General features: G+C 42.2%; 1 non-coding gene across 1 annotated transcript; it reads left to right on the forward strand.

Annotated features, from left to right (window-relative positions):
* The first annotated feature begins 202 nt into the window (after positions 1 to 202).
* LOC112583018 lies at positions 203 to 310 on the forward strand. Its single transcript, XR_003107384.1, has one exon. It is a non-coding gene; the product is annotated as a U6 spliceosomal RNA (small nuclear RNA).
* The last annotated feature ends 15,083 nt before the right edge of the window (positions 311 to 15,393 follow it).

Below are 15,393 nucleotides of genomic sequence, written 5' to 3' on the forward strand. Positions count from 1 at the left end.
ATGAAAATCACCTTCTCTGCATACAAAAGCCGTCCTTGGACATCAAAAATATCACAGAAACTGAATCTAAGGATTCATGTTCTTTATCAGTGTAACCTCTTCCTGTCTACTCTCACCTTCTGAAATTCCTATTGGATATAAATTTCATCTTTTCACTCTTTCATGCCTCATTTTTTTTCTTTATTCAGAATCTAGCATAGAGATGCTTATTTAGGGCAGCACATAGACTAAAATTGGAATGATACAGAGAGGATTAGCATGTCCCCTGCACAAGGATGGCACACAAATTTATGAAGCATTCTCTCTCTCTCTCTCTCTCTCTCTCTCTCTATATATATATATATATATATATATATAGCATAGAGGTATAACTTATTAAATTATCTCTTCCAATCTACAAGTTAGTCTCTGGCTGTATCCATATACTATTCAAGCTATCTGCTGGGAAGTATTTAATTTTGATGACTCTATTTTTAATTTCATATCAGAATCGAAGCTTGTTCACCTCCTCTGAGTCAAACTGCCTCTCTATCCTCAAAGTTCTTCCAGCTCCTAGTAACTCACACAAGTGTGAGGGTACTCTGCTATCTCTGCTGAGCTCCCCAAGTTGGCTGGAGGTCTGGGATCACAATGCTTCACCTTCTACATGCTAGGGGGTCTGCACCAAGCTGTTCCTCTACTTCTGGACAGAGGATCTAGTTTAATGAGTGGCATCAAAGGATGAGCAACACCGCACTTACGGGTTACCTCTCCATGGAGCAGATCTGAGCAATAGGAAATGGGAAAAAAGAGGGAGCTGGGGGGAGATAAATTCTCCTTCCAAATAGAGGTAGTGTTTCTTTCTGAAAAGTTTCCAGAGACGTCCTGGGTGCTAGGCAAAATTCCTGCCAAGTGACCAGCTGTTTCTCCATGGCTTATCCAATAGTGGCCAGCACTGTGACATACCCTATCACCTTGCTCCATGTCTTTCCTTGGCCCACTTCCCCTTTCTTCCTTGCCTTAATCTCAACAGGCTTCATCTCCTGAATCAATAGCCTAATCCTTGCCTTCAGCTCTGCTTTCTAAAGAAACTCAGATAGGACAGTCTTTAAAACTTTTGTTTGGTTCTTTTTGAGAGTCTCAATTTTTGGTTATATTTTGTTTTTAATTCTATTCTTTAATGTGATAGATTATATCAGCCAGAGATTAAATAAAATATTAAAAATAACTACCTTAAGTTGTTGGGAATCTAATCCTGCTCCTCACACCAGCACTCATGGTGGGTTATTTCCTTGTTGGTTCTGCAGTTTTGGATTGTGAAATCATCTTCAGGACTATGTCGAAAAGAACCCTGAGAATCCATTTATCCCTGCAAGAGGACTTGTATTCACTCTGTCACTGGTATTACCAGCTTGGGAGTTCTCAGCCACAAGAGTGGTATAAATGCCAAACTCTGCCTTCAGTGAGGGCAGGTGTCTTAAGGAATCTTTTCCCTTTATCCAGATAGAAGTGAAGATAGACAAGCTTCCTTGATCTCTTTTTGCTGATAGTTTGGCTTTTAGTCCCCACTTTTGTTCTAAAGCTCTTTGACAATTCTCAGCTTTACATTCAAAGTTGTCATGAAATTCTCTGGTAACAGCTACACGATGAACTCAGGACTACTGCTCTGGTGTTTAGGTCCCTCTCCATTTTGTCCCTGGGGTTTTTTATTTTTTGTAAGTTCAACTATGCAGGTAGAAGACTATTTTCTGTATTTCAACGTAATTTTATGGTATTTAATAATGGAAGACTTGGGATTATCTAGTCTGCTATAATAGTAGTCATGTAAGATCTGGTCTTTAATAAGTTAAATGGATTGAATTATTACCATTTGTCAAATACTATTGTAAGCACAGTAAATGAATTAACTCCTTTATCCTCTCAACAACTCAGTGAGAGGTAGGAACTAGTGTTATCCCTACTGTGTTAGTCCAGGTCCTCTGAGAAGCAGATACCAAGACCAGAATAAACGTGCAAAGATTTTATTAAGTAAAATGCCTTTGAGAAAGGAAGTGAAGGGGAGCTGGTAAGGGCTGGGGGAGTCACTAGACCACAGCCCAAGTTTAACCCTGAGTGAAAGGGAGAAGAAAGGTTGGTAGAATGTTCTTGGATGGCAGAGCAGGCTTAATGAAGTTCATCAAAGCTCAGGAGGGGGTTGTCTTCAAGCTAGTGTTAGCTGATGGAATCTGGGATCTTCCAGAACTGAGCCCGCCTTGGTATCTCTGCCACACCCCATCATTGGTGGGGAGAAGTGGCTGGGTCACAAATGCCACAGTGGATTCCAAAGTGCAGCAGCGGGGACCTTCAGCCACTGTGCTCCTTGAACTAGAAGGTCTGCCAAGTACCTCCTCATGGCCACTCTAGCTACTTTATGGATAAGGAAACACACATGGGGGCTAGATAACTTGCTCAAGGACACACCACTGGTATATGTGGAGCCAGATTTCAAACTTAAGTAGTTTAGCTCCAGGACACAATTTCATAACAACTATGCTATGCTTTAAAAAAAAAAGAAAAAAAAAACTTTATTGCATTGGATTTTTGTGCAGAAAGAATGTCATTAAACAATTGTGCATATGGTTTGTGTGTGTTTTTTTGGAGTTAAAAAGGTCTACTGTTAATCAGATTCTACAAGAGGCTGTATAAGAGAGGGGAGAAAAAGGCCTTCAAAGTTTGGAAACTTCAAGGGCAGTTGCCTATGAATTTGACAGTAACCTTTAAAATGTGGGGCTTTCCTTGTGGCTCAGCTGGTAAAGAATCGGCCTGCAATGCGGGAGACCTGGGTTTGATCCCTGGGTTGGGAAGATCCCCTGAAGAAGGGAAAGGCTACCCACTCCAGTATTCTGGCCTGGAGAATTCCATGGACTGTATAATCCGTGGAGTCACAAAGAGTTGGACACGACTAAGCGACCTTCACTTTTAAAATGTGACAGCTCTTGGAAATTCAATGACTGATGCATTGTGCCTCTCTCTTCAGACTGGTTAATGACAAATTAATGTTTCTCAGGGGTATACACATGTCCCCTCCCTCTTGAACCTCCCTTCCACCTCCCATCCCATCCCACCCCTCCAGGTTGCCACAGGGCACTGGGTTGAGGGGCATCTTTATTTTTCCCTCTATCCCTCTTATAAGAGAACCATCTAGCTGCCTGCTCTGTCTAGTCCTCCTTCTTCATTATTAATGACCAGTCCCCTGACAACCAACAATAAGCCATATGTATATCCCTACATCCCTTCAGCAGAATGGCCATCTAACTTCTAACCGCAAGAAGAAATTGTTGAGTGAAGCTCTTTGGAAGACTTCTTAAAAGAGGCTGACTCAGCAGGCCTGTGACTTATATATCATTCTGAATTCTAGCAGGGAAGCAGCTGGAACACTGAAATTAGGATAACATGGAAGGTTTTATATATTATGGGGCTTGATAAACATGTGAGCAGAACATAAAGAAATCACGAAGAATAGAACAGGAGTACAAGATTAGTATGCAGTGGCAAAGAATCTGCCTGCAAGTGCAGGAGACGCAAGAGACGTGGGTTCAGTTCCTGGATCTGGAAGACCCCCTGGAGTCAGAAATGACAACCCACTCCACTATTCTTGCCTGGAAAATTCCATGGACAGGGGAGCCTGGTGGGCTGCAGTTTGTGGGGTTGCAGAGTCGGGCACCACTGAGCACAAGCACAGACACGAGATTAGGCTCAGCCAAACTGTTATCTCTTTCTGTGCTGGGAAGCAGAGGGTCAGGTAGAGCAGAGTGCCTTGAGAACAGTGGCCTTCGGGTGGCAGTCAGCCAGATGTGACTTTGTAGAAAGGGAGTCAGTGAAGGAAAAAGTCCTGAGCCCGTTCTCTTCTCACATTCTAATCTCCTGCAGTGGATCCTGTTGGCTGAATCTATCAGAATACCAAGGGCAAGAAAGCCACTGATGTAGCCCACACAGGCCAGCCTGCTGAAACAGAGAGCAGATGGGAAAGGAGAAGAGCCGAGTTGAAATGAATCGGGACAAATAGGAGATAGCAAGCACCCATGCTGCTGCCCTTTCTTCTTTTTCTTTTTCCTCTGGTATCTGGATATGATGGCTGGAGCAACACTGGCCACTTTCGCTACCTGCGACTACCTTCTAAAGATGGTAGAGCAGAAATATAGAAGAGGCCTGAGAATTAATGACATAATTGAACAGCTATATCAGCCCTTAAGTGCTCACCCAGACTTCTTTTATATGAGAAAAATATGTCTTTGTCTTAAGTCACTGTTTCTTAGATTGCTTGCATTTGTAACTAAGTTCAATTCTCAATGACATACATCCCCACTATCTGAATTTATGACTTTATTTCCTGCACCTCTGCCACCAGACTAGTGTTTTTTCTTCTTAGTTGACAAATGGCCTTTTGCTCCTTCTACTTCTTTAGCCTCTGCCTTCTCAATCCATTCAGACATACGGGGTCCCCCAACAGTGCTTCTCTCAGGGAGCAGACTTGGTGTCTGAGGGTCAAGGGGTTGGAGGGAGACTTTTCATGTACTCTGTTTTACAATTTGGACTTTGTATTGTGCACACACATTACCTAAACCAATTGAAAACGTAGTTCTCTGAAAAAAAATTGTAAAACTAATTAAAAATATTCTATCACATCACTGTTTCAACAGATTTTCAAAAGGAGGTCTGCAGTCCAGCTTCTCCATGTAGACTTCTCCCGTAATAATACCCGACCAACGTGAAGATCAGCACATTCACATTATAATACCTGAGAATTTAACAGATTCTTACCATTGCTGTTATCCAGGTGGCAGCTGCAATGCAGTTACTGTTGCCTGCCTGTGCACAAACTTTAAATGGGTGTTAGCCCATGTTTAAATTGTCTCTAAATGGTCTGTTGGCCAAAATGTAGAGGATTTGCAATTGACCAGTATGCCACCGGAAATATGAGTCCTGATGGTCTTCAAACATTTTATTTGACATCTTTTAGTTAGATCAATAAACATCCAGCATCAAAACTTGTAGGATGAGCATCAGCAGCTTGAAAGAAAATCACAGATGCAATATTGGAGCCCTTTTAAGAATAGGTGCTGATTCCCCAGAGAATGATAGAATGTGAAAATACTCTGACATCAACTCTCACTGAAAATAAATCAGAGGACTTGAATTATATGGGAAAAATTAGGGAACCCTCAACCAGTGTTTACAAATTTAGGTCATATTTATTGAGGTAAACTTTACATATTATTGGAGAAGGCAATGGCACCCCACTCCAGTACTCTTGCCTGGAAAATCCCGTGGACAGAGGAGCCTGGTAGGATGCAGTCCATGGGGTCACGAAGAGTTGGACACGACTGAACGACTTCACTTTTACATATTATAAAATATACCCTTTTTAGGTGTGCAAATCTATGAATTGATAAAAATGTATAATGTCATATATCCACCTCTGAAATCAAGAGATAGAATATTTTTAAAATTTCCTTATTCCCCCTTTATGTCCAGTCCCCCACCCATACTCCAAGCCCTCGGCAACCACTGTTTTCTCTCTCTGTCGCTTTCTCTTTTCTGTAATGTCATGCAGCATTTTGTTTCACTGAGCACCGTGTTTTTGCATTTATCAGCAGTTCATTTCTTTTTATTGTTGAGTAGTATTCCATTATGTGATTATATCAGGGTTTATTTATCCATTCACAATAGAAGAACATTTGGATTGTTTTTCATTTTTGGCAACTATGAACAAAGCTATAAATGTTTAGGTATAGGCTTTAATATGAATATACAGTTTTATTTCTCATGGGTAAATACTTAGGAGTAGGATTTCTGGGTCATATGGTGAGTCTATGTTTAACTTTGTAACAAATGGCTGAACTGCTTTCCAAAGTGTCTGCATTATTTTACATTCCCACCAGCAGTGAACAAAAATTCTAGTTACTCTGCAACCTCACCAGGGCTTAGTATGATCAGCTTTTTTAAAGTACAGGCATTCTCTTAATTTATAGTGGTATCTCATTCTGCTTTAACTTGCATTTTCCTAATGATGTTGGGCATCTTTCCATGGCCTTATTTGCTGTTTATATACTTCCTTTGAAGAAATGTCTGTTCAGATCATTTTTTTAAATTATTTATTTGTTGGCTGTGCTGAGTCTTTGTTGCTGCAAGTGGGCTTTCTCTAGCTTCAGCGAGGGGGCAGGGTTACCCTCTAGTTATGGTGCTGGGGCTCCTTGTTGCAGGGATGGGCTCTAGAGTGCAAGCTTCAGCAATTGTAGCACATGGGCTTAGACCACGTGGACCTTCCCAGACCAGGGATTGAACCCCTGTCTCCTGCACCAGAAGGCAGATTCTCAACCACTGGGCCACCGGGGAAGTCCCTCACATCATTTTTAGTTGGATTATATTCTTATTGAGCTGTGAGATTTCTTTATATTCTGGGCATCCTTTATCAGATGTTTGGCAAATATTATCTAAGTCTGTGGTCTATCTTCATTTTCTTGACAGTGTCTTCCCAAGAGCAGAATAATTAATTTTCACGAGGTCCAATTTGTCAAGTTTTTTTTTTTTTTCTTTTATGGCTCATGCTTTTTGTGTCCTAAGAAATCTTTGCCAAACTCAAGGTAACAAAGATGTTCTCCTGGGTTTTCTGAAGAAGTTTTATGGGTTTTGTGTGCCAAGTGCTAAGTCACTTCAGTTGTGTCTGACTCTTTGCGGCCCCATGGACTGTAGCCCACCAGGCTCCTCTGTCCATGGGGATTCTCCAGGTAAGAATACTGGAGTGGGTTGCCATGCCCTCCTCCAAGAGATCTTCCCTGGCCCAGGAATTGAACCAGGGTCTCCTGCATTGCAGGTGGATTCTTTACCAGCTGTGCTACCAGGGAAGCCCCTTTTTGGGTTTTAGGTTTTTACAATTGGGTCTATAATCCATTTCAAGTTATGTTTTGTATATGGTTCAAGAGTATAGGTTAATATCCTATTGTTTCATTATTGTTTATTGAAAAACTTTTTCTCCATGTAAATGCCTTTCAAATTTTATTGAAAATCAATTGAACATGTGAGTCTATGTTCTTTTCCACTGATCTGTCTAAACTATGGCCAGTTTCATGCTTTCTTGATGGCTGTAGCTTTATAGTAAATCTTGAAATAGTGTTAAGTCCCCCAAACTTGTTCTTGTTTTTTAAAATTATCTTGACTATTCTTGTTCTTTGCTTTTCCTCATAAATTTTAGAATCAACTTTCCATTTCTATCATACACAAAAAAACCCTCTAGAACTTTGCAATTTGGGGGTTATGTTGAACTTATCAATTTGAAGAAATTGATACCTTGACAATATTGAGTCTTCCAACGCATGAACAGTCTTTTATTTCTCTCAGTAATGTTTATAGTTTTAAGCATAACCTTGCATATATTTGATTTATCTCTAAATATTTCATGGGCTTTTTTTTAGTGCTATTACAAATGGAATTGTTTTAATTTACAATAATTCATCAGTAGTATATGAAAATACATTTTATTTTTATATATTCACCTTCTATTCTCCAACCAAGATAAATACACTACCAATTTTTATTTTAGATTCTTTAAGATTTTCTATAAACAATAGAAATTGTCTATTGTTTATTTCTATAAACAATTTTCTATAAACAATCATGTTGTCTGCAACCTGAGATAGTTTTATTTCCTCCTTTCCAATTCTTATGCCTTTTCTTTTTTTCTTATTGTACTAGCTAGATCTTCCAGTGTAACATTGAATAGGAATGGTTATTTTTTCCTATGTATATACAAGGTTGAGAGATGATAAATCTGTCTCAATAAGTATTAAAGAGCTCTTTCAATAAACAAAAGAGCATTTTTGTCTTGGTTTAATTGGCAGCTTCCCTCCACCCCACCCCAACCCGCCCCCGACACACACACATACACAATGGCATCAAAAATAATGCGAAAATACACCCATCGACTGTTAGGAACAATGAAATACTGCAATAGTGGGAGTAGTCACACTGCATATTTCTAGACTGTGGTGTGAATAGTTCCCTGAAGCTGCACAGTGTGGAGACCCTGGTATCAGGTTACAGGTGCCTACGCTTCATAGTTGACACTATCACCACCCATGTCATTTCATCTAACTGCGCACAGGGTGTTCAACTTAAGTGTGAGTGAGGTCTGCCGCTTGGGGTTCCCTAAATCTAGCAAAGGTTACTGAGCCAAAGGCATCTACTCGATACTAACCATGATACATTTGATCAGGTAACTCTCAAAACCAGAAGGACCTGAGATTTTACCTTACTGGCAAGCTGACAAGTTACCCTGGTACCGTTTGATGGTTGCTTCGGGGAGACACAGAATGCCTGGGTAGAAACGAGGGACTTGATTACTCATAGCAGAGCAAGCAGCATGAGCTTCAAGTCTGCACAGGTTCCCCTTGCCCACCCAGTGCCATGGGGCAATGCAGGGCATTCAATGGATGCTGACCACATAATAGTTTTCCTTCACCCCTGAGGAGCCCCAAGCATAGGGAACTTCAGTCTTGAAAGGGGCTGCAAGCAAATGTGTCTAACTTTTGCCCCAGAGGGAGACATTATCCTGGACATCAAATTAATGTGCCTTCAGCTCTGGAGGGAGATACTCTTTCCATCTTCTGAGGATCTGCAGGACGTCCACGAAAGAGCCCAGAGTGCTCTCAGGCTCTCTGCTCAGAGGATGATGCCCACAGAGAATTGTTTTCCAATAGGAACACAGACTCAGTTGTCAACTGGGAATGTAATTTTGAGTAGAGAGTAATGTCTGTCCCTCATTTGGCCCCTCATTTTGTCATAGTCTTCCTATATGTCCAGACTGGCATATAGTCAATCCCATATAGGGGCTGGCAGATTTCCCTACCTCCCTTGCAGTTTGGCCATGAATTAGTTGGCCAAGGAAACATAAAGAGAAGTGATGTTGCCATCTTTAGGCATGACCCATAAACCCTCCCTATAAAATTCTCTAGGCCCCCATTTTCCCACCCTTTTCTAATTCTTTCCCACCCTTTTCTAACTCTGGTTGAATGCATAAAAGGGCATCTTCCTAAAAGATGAGGGAGTCTTATGATGTAAGACAACTGGGTCCTTGAAGGACTGCATGGAGTTTTCCCTAATATGCATCAAACTGTGAAGCAGATGAAAAATAAACCAAAGATTTTTTAGTGGCTCGACCATATAAGTTAATTCTGGTGGCTAGCAATAGGTACTCTAATTAATACATCAGCTTTACCCACATGTCATCCCCATATTAAATCTCTTTCCTCATTTCTCTCCCTGTCCATCAGGCCTAAATGGGCATCAGTATCTGTTTTCTTTTAATAGCCCTCTACAGGTTTCCCAGGCAGCACTATGGGTAAAGAACCTGCTTGCCAATGCAGGAGACCTAAGAGATGAGGGTTCAATCCCTGGGTCAAGAAGTTCCCTTGGAGGAAGACATGGCAACCCACTCCAGTATTCTTGCCTGGAGAATCCAATGGACAGAGGAGCCTGGCAGTCTACGGGTCATAGGGTCACAAAGAGTCAGACACGCCTGAAGTGACTTAGCATGCAGGCAGATGTTACAACAGGAGAAGCTTTCGACTATATTTGCAATGACTGTAGTATAGTTTGTGTAGTTTTTTGGAAGCAAATGATGCCACCATCTGGTACTGCAGGGCTGTACCAGGCACAGATGAGGGCAAGAGGTAGGGGACTTGGCATCTAAAGGGCTGAGTAGAGCCCTGCTCTTTCACCTGGCAGAGCAGGTCATTGTCTGGAGGTAGCACAGCTTATTTATTTATTCACCTACTGAACAGCATCTTGGTTGCTTTCAAGGGTTGATGATTATAAATAAGGCCACTAGAAACATCTGTATGCAGGTTTTTGTGTGAACATAATTTTTGAACTCCTTTGATAGATGCCAAGGAGCACAGTTGCTGGATTGTATAGCAAGACTGTGCTTAGTTTTATATGGGACCACTAAACTGTCTTCCAAAGTGGCTGTACCATTTTGCATCCTCACCAGCAATGAACGAGCATTTCTGTTGCTCCACATCCTCAATAGCATTTGGGGTTGTCATTGTTTTGGACATTGGCCATTCTAGTAAGTGTGTGGAGAAATCTCATTATTGTTTCAATTTTCATTTCCCTGATGAATTACGATGTAGAGCATCTTTTCATATGCTTCTTGCCACCTCTATATTTTCTTTGATGAGATGTCCATTAAGCTCTTTGGCCCATTTTTTAAGTTTGGTTGTATGTGTTCTTACTGTTAAGTTTTAAGAGTTTTTGTATATTTTGGACCACCATCCTTCAGAAGATGTGTCTTTGGCAAATGTTTCCTCCAAGGCTATGGCTGATCTCCTCATTCTCCTGACATTGTTTTTCACAGGGCAGAAATAATCTAATTTTAATGAAGTCTATTTTTTTCCATGGATCATGTCTTTGGTGTTGTGTCTAAGAAGTCATCACCATACCCAGGGCCATCTGGGTTTTCTCCTACATTATCATCTAGAGTTTTATAGTTCTGCATTTTATAATTATTCTGTGATTGTTTTTGTAAATGAAGTCATATTGGAACGCAGCCACACTTACTGTTTAGCATATTATCTGTGGCCACTTTCCTGCTATAGCAGCAGGGTAGATGCAATGGAGACCTACCAAACCTAAGATATTTAGTCTCTGGTCCTTTAGAGGAAAAGTTTGCTGACCCCTGATATAAAGCCATAATTAAGCTCATTGCATATATATAGAAACCGAGGGTCTGTATATTTAAACAATTGGATTTAATTCACAGAACCTGTCAGTGGTCAAGCCACTCAGCTAGAAATTTAGATTCCAGCTAAGACTCCTTCTGCCTGAAAATGCTGTTAGAAATTCTGTACACATCTACTTAGCCTAGAGTATGTGTTTGATTAAAAAATAAAAAAGCTACAACATATAGTATGTATGCTATTCATGGCATACTTCTTTTCCATTCCTTTCTGTCTCAAGAACTAAGGCGACTTGACCCATCCTGGAAGAAAAAGGCAAAATAACAAGAACAACAAAACAAAACAAACTTTTTCAAAACCCCTGACTGAAGGAAAACTGAGGTTGTCTCTGAGTTTTATAGATAATTTTGGAGACAGAGGGATGGCCAGTAGCCCCCAGGGACCCTTATGTCCAAAGAATCCAGCTGGACCAACAGGACACCCAGGCAGATGAAACCTTGGTGACATGTCTCATATTTCTGAGGCTGGTGGGGGGGTTTTAGATGTTTACTGGGTTGTTATCAAGCTCACTGCTTCCCCAAGTGGCTCATTGGTAAAGAATCTGTCTGCCAATGGAAGAGACGTGGGTTCAATCTCTGGATTGGGAAGACCCCCTGGAGAAGGAAATGGCAACCCACTCTAGTGTTCTTGCCTGGGAAATCCCATGGACAGAGGAGCTCGGTGGGCTACTGTCCATGGGGTCGCAAAAGAGTCAGACACGACTTAGCAACTAAAACAACAACAACATCAAGCCTACTATGACCTGTGTGTCATTATGTCTTCATTGAGAAAACAGAACCTGGGAAACCCCTTTCCATCACTGTCTCACTCTGAATTTTAAATGCCAGTATCTCACCCTCACTCTTTCTTGCTAGCTTTGTCTCTCTAGCTCACTGCATCTCTCTCACTGTCTCTCGGCAGCATTCACAGTCTCCTCTTCCTCCCACCCAAGCTTCTATGAGTTCTTCCAAACATTCAGTCCCTGAACTGCTTCATTTTTATCTTATTTGTATGCAGGTCAGGAAGCAACAGTTAGAACTGGACATGGAACAACAGATTGGTTCCAAATAGGAAAAGGAGTTCGTCAAGGTTGTATATTGTCACCCTGTTTATTTAACTTATATGCAGAGTACATCATGAGAAACCCTGGGCTGGAAGAATCACAAGCTGGAATCAAGATTGCCAGGAGAAATATCAATCACCTCAGATATGCAGATGACACCACCCTTATGGCAGAAAGTGAAGAAGAACTCAAAAGCCTCTTGATGAAAGTGAAAGTGGAGAGTGAAAAAGTTGGCTTAAAGCTCAACATTCAGAAAACCAAGATCATGGCATCTGGTCCCATCACTTCATGGGAAATAGATGGGGAAACAGTGGAAACAATGTCAGACTTTATTTTTTGGGGCTCCAAAATCACTACAGATTGTGACTGAAGCCATGAAATTAAAAGACGCTTACCCCTTGGAAGGAAAGTTATGACCAACCTAGATAGCATATTGAAAAGCAGAGACATTACTTTGCCAACAAAGTCTGTCTAGTCAAGGCTATGGTTTTTCCTGTGGTCATGTATGGATGTGAGAGTTGGACTGTGAAGAAGGCTGAGCGCCGAAGAATTGATGCTTTTGAACTGTGGTGTTGGAGAAGACTCTTGAGAGTCCCTTGGACTGCAAGGAGATCCAACCAGTCCATTCTGAAGGAGATCAGCCCTGGGATTTCTTTGGAAAGAATGATGCTAAAGCTGAAACTCCAATACTTTGGCCACCTCATGTGAAGAGTTGACTGATTGGAAAAGACTCTGATGCTGGGAGGGATTGGGGGCAGGAGGAGAAGGGGACAACAGAGGATGAGATGGCTGGATGGCATCACTGACTTGATGGACATGAGTCTAAGTGAACTCTGGGAGTTGGTGATGGACAGCGAGGCCTGGCGTGCTGCGATTCATGGGGTGGCAAAGAGTCGGACACGACTGAGCGACTGATCTGATCTTATCCGATCAGCTCCCTTCCGAATTCCCAGCTTCCCCATCTATCATTTCAAGCCCTCTGTTACCCTTGGCTTGCATCTTGCCTAGTTGTCCTCGCAGGCCAACCCTCCAACTTTGGATCAATCCTATCATTCACCTTTTCCTCTCCTACCACCAGCCTGCTGCAGACAGTCATAAAACCAAGAGGTGTGAAGCCAGTACAGATTTCTCTGTTCATAAGCATCAGAACCCTACCTGAGCACAACACACCTTTGAAGCCACACTCCTTTTTGGGTGGGACTCGAACCCATGGACTGGGACTTGAACCCACCTACATCTCAGTTTGAGAATTGAACCCATGATCCCTGACTAGAAAGGGACTAGAATTCTTTTGATTACAACTGCTCACTTGGTATCAGAACTGACTGACACTTGGCTTCTTTTGTCTCACCGCAGCAAGAATTCAGCACGAGGCAAAGTGGCAAAGAGTGAGTTTATTAGCATAGCATGCTTGTGGGAGATATTAATACAAGCAGGCAGGCAGGGGAGCTCAGGCCCCCAAAACAAAGAGGGCTACACTTTTATAATTAAACAAACAGTTGGGAGGGGAGAAGGCCACCTTCTTCCTCATTCCTGGGCAGACACTAAGGCTGACATAATTAGTTCTTCTTTGGCCCTATGTGGTCTAATCAGACTGTCATGGTGCTATTTAAATCATGTGTGAAAGTCACTCAGTTTGTGTCCAACTTGTGCAACTCCATGGACTGTAGCCCACCAGGCTCCTCTGTCCATGGAATTCTCTAGGCAAGAATACTGGAGTGGGTAGCCATTTCCTTCTCCAAGGGAATCTTTCTGAACCAGGGATCAAACTCAGGTCTCCTGCATTATAGGCAGATTCTTTACTGTCTGAGCCACCACAGAAACCCATTTAAATCATATATATATATATAATAGCAACCGGGTGGTAACACATATGAAAATATGGTAATTCATTTAAGGTTTCAGTATAATGTCCCCTTTCACCTAGCTTCTTTCCTTTTTCACCTATATTTCTGTCTTGGCTCCATGCAGAAATGTTACTCTTCAAGGACTATAACTCTCTGACTTCATGTAACAAGATTCAGACACCCACATCTACTGTCTTGTATTTTAACCATCAGGGTTTGTGGTTTGAGTGTGTTTGGTGTTTGAATGCACCTGGTCTTCCTTTAAGGTAGTATAGATTGTTGCTAGGTTACTGGATTTCTTTCTTGAGTGGTCATTAGCTTACAACAGTCGCTAAACTCATTTAAAATTTCCTTTCTGTCCTTAATCCCGTAGTGCAGTTTCTAAACTACTTAATTATCCTACTCTACCCCTGTCACCTTGACAAATGTTTCAACAGTTGCTTCTCACATTTTCCCCGGAAATGAACTCTGGCGGACATTTGTTGGTTGACTTACCGCATCTGTTCCCTGCCACCCTCCACCTCAACCTTTTCCTCCAAAAGCACCCAAATTTTCCTTTAAGGCAGTGCCTCTCCCCGAGTCTCAGTGCTGTTATTTGGGTAGGTTTGCTTCATTTGCATTTCCAGCAGTGGGCTTCAGCCAATCAGCTCTCCTGTTTCTCTGGATATGGGGATTGGTTTATCACGGACATCATCCAATTTGGGCCAATGAGACACCAAGAGACAATTGTAGGGGCTTCTGGGAAATAAGCATCCCCTGTCTCCAGCTGGAGTCCCAGAGGAGACCACATCCCTTTGGGTGTTGCAGTGGGGACATGGTGTTTGTAACTGCGAGGGCGGGAAGGTGCGGTTCAGGAGTCAGATGGAATCCTGACTCTCTGGGCCAAACGATGCCTGCATCCAAGCCTGCCTTGAGACTGTCAGGTTGTATCAGTCAATCTACTCATTTTCTTTTATAAAAAAGTTTTGTTTATTATTTATGCCTGTGCTGAGTCTTCCTTGCTGCACGCGGGCTTTCTCTAGATGCAGTGAGCAGGGGCTCCCCTCTTGTGGTGTGTGGGCTCAATAGTTTGGCACATGGACTGTTGCTCTACAGCATGTGGGATCTTCCCAGACCAGGGATCGAACCTGTGTCTCCTGCATTGGCAGGTGGATTCTTAACCCCGGGACCACACCAGGGAACTCCCTCCACCTTGTTTTCTTAAAGCCAGTTTGTGTTGTGCTTTCCATTATTGCTGCCTAACTGGTGCCCCATTCCAAACGTTTGCCTCTGCTCTCGAATCCTCCATTTCACTCTACCTCCAGCAAATGATCTAGCCTCCTGGTTCAAGCAGGGAACAGGCTAAGTAGTGAGGGTGACATCAGCATGTTTCCCTGGCAGCTGCAAGTATCTGAATCTGAACCTTCCTCCTTCCTTTTAATCATTCGCCTCTGCCTTCTCAGAACCTCGGCTTCTCCCATATCTTTGCCACCTTTCTTTTCACTAGTTTCCTCCATTCACCTTCCATTTGGTTAGCATACTTACCAGGGTAGAGATAGTCCGAAACTTGTCCAACCCCACCTCCTCACATTCCTGCCTCTCTTCCATCCTTCTCTTCCAGACTTCTTGGGGGGAAATGTACCACCACAAAGACTTCATTGGTGAATGCGTATTTGGTCTCTCAGTCACATCCGACTCTTTGCGACTTCATGGACTGTAGCCCGCCAGGCTCCTCTGTCCATGAAATCCTCCAGGCAAGAATATTGAAATT

Source organism: Bubalus bubalis, chromosome 2, assembly GCF_019923935.1.
Source record: "Bubalus bubalis isolate 160015118507 breed Murrah chromosome 2, NDDB_SH_1, whole genome shotgun sequence".
Taxonomy (NCBI): Eukaryota; Metazoa; Chordata; class Mammalia; order Artiodactyla; family Bovidae; genus Bubalus; species Bubalus bubalis.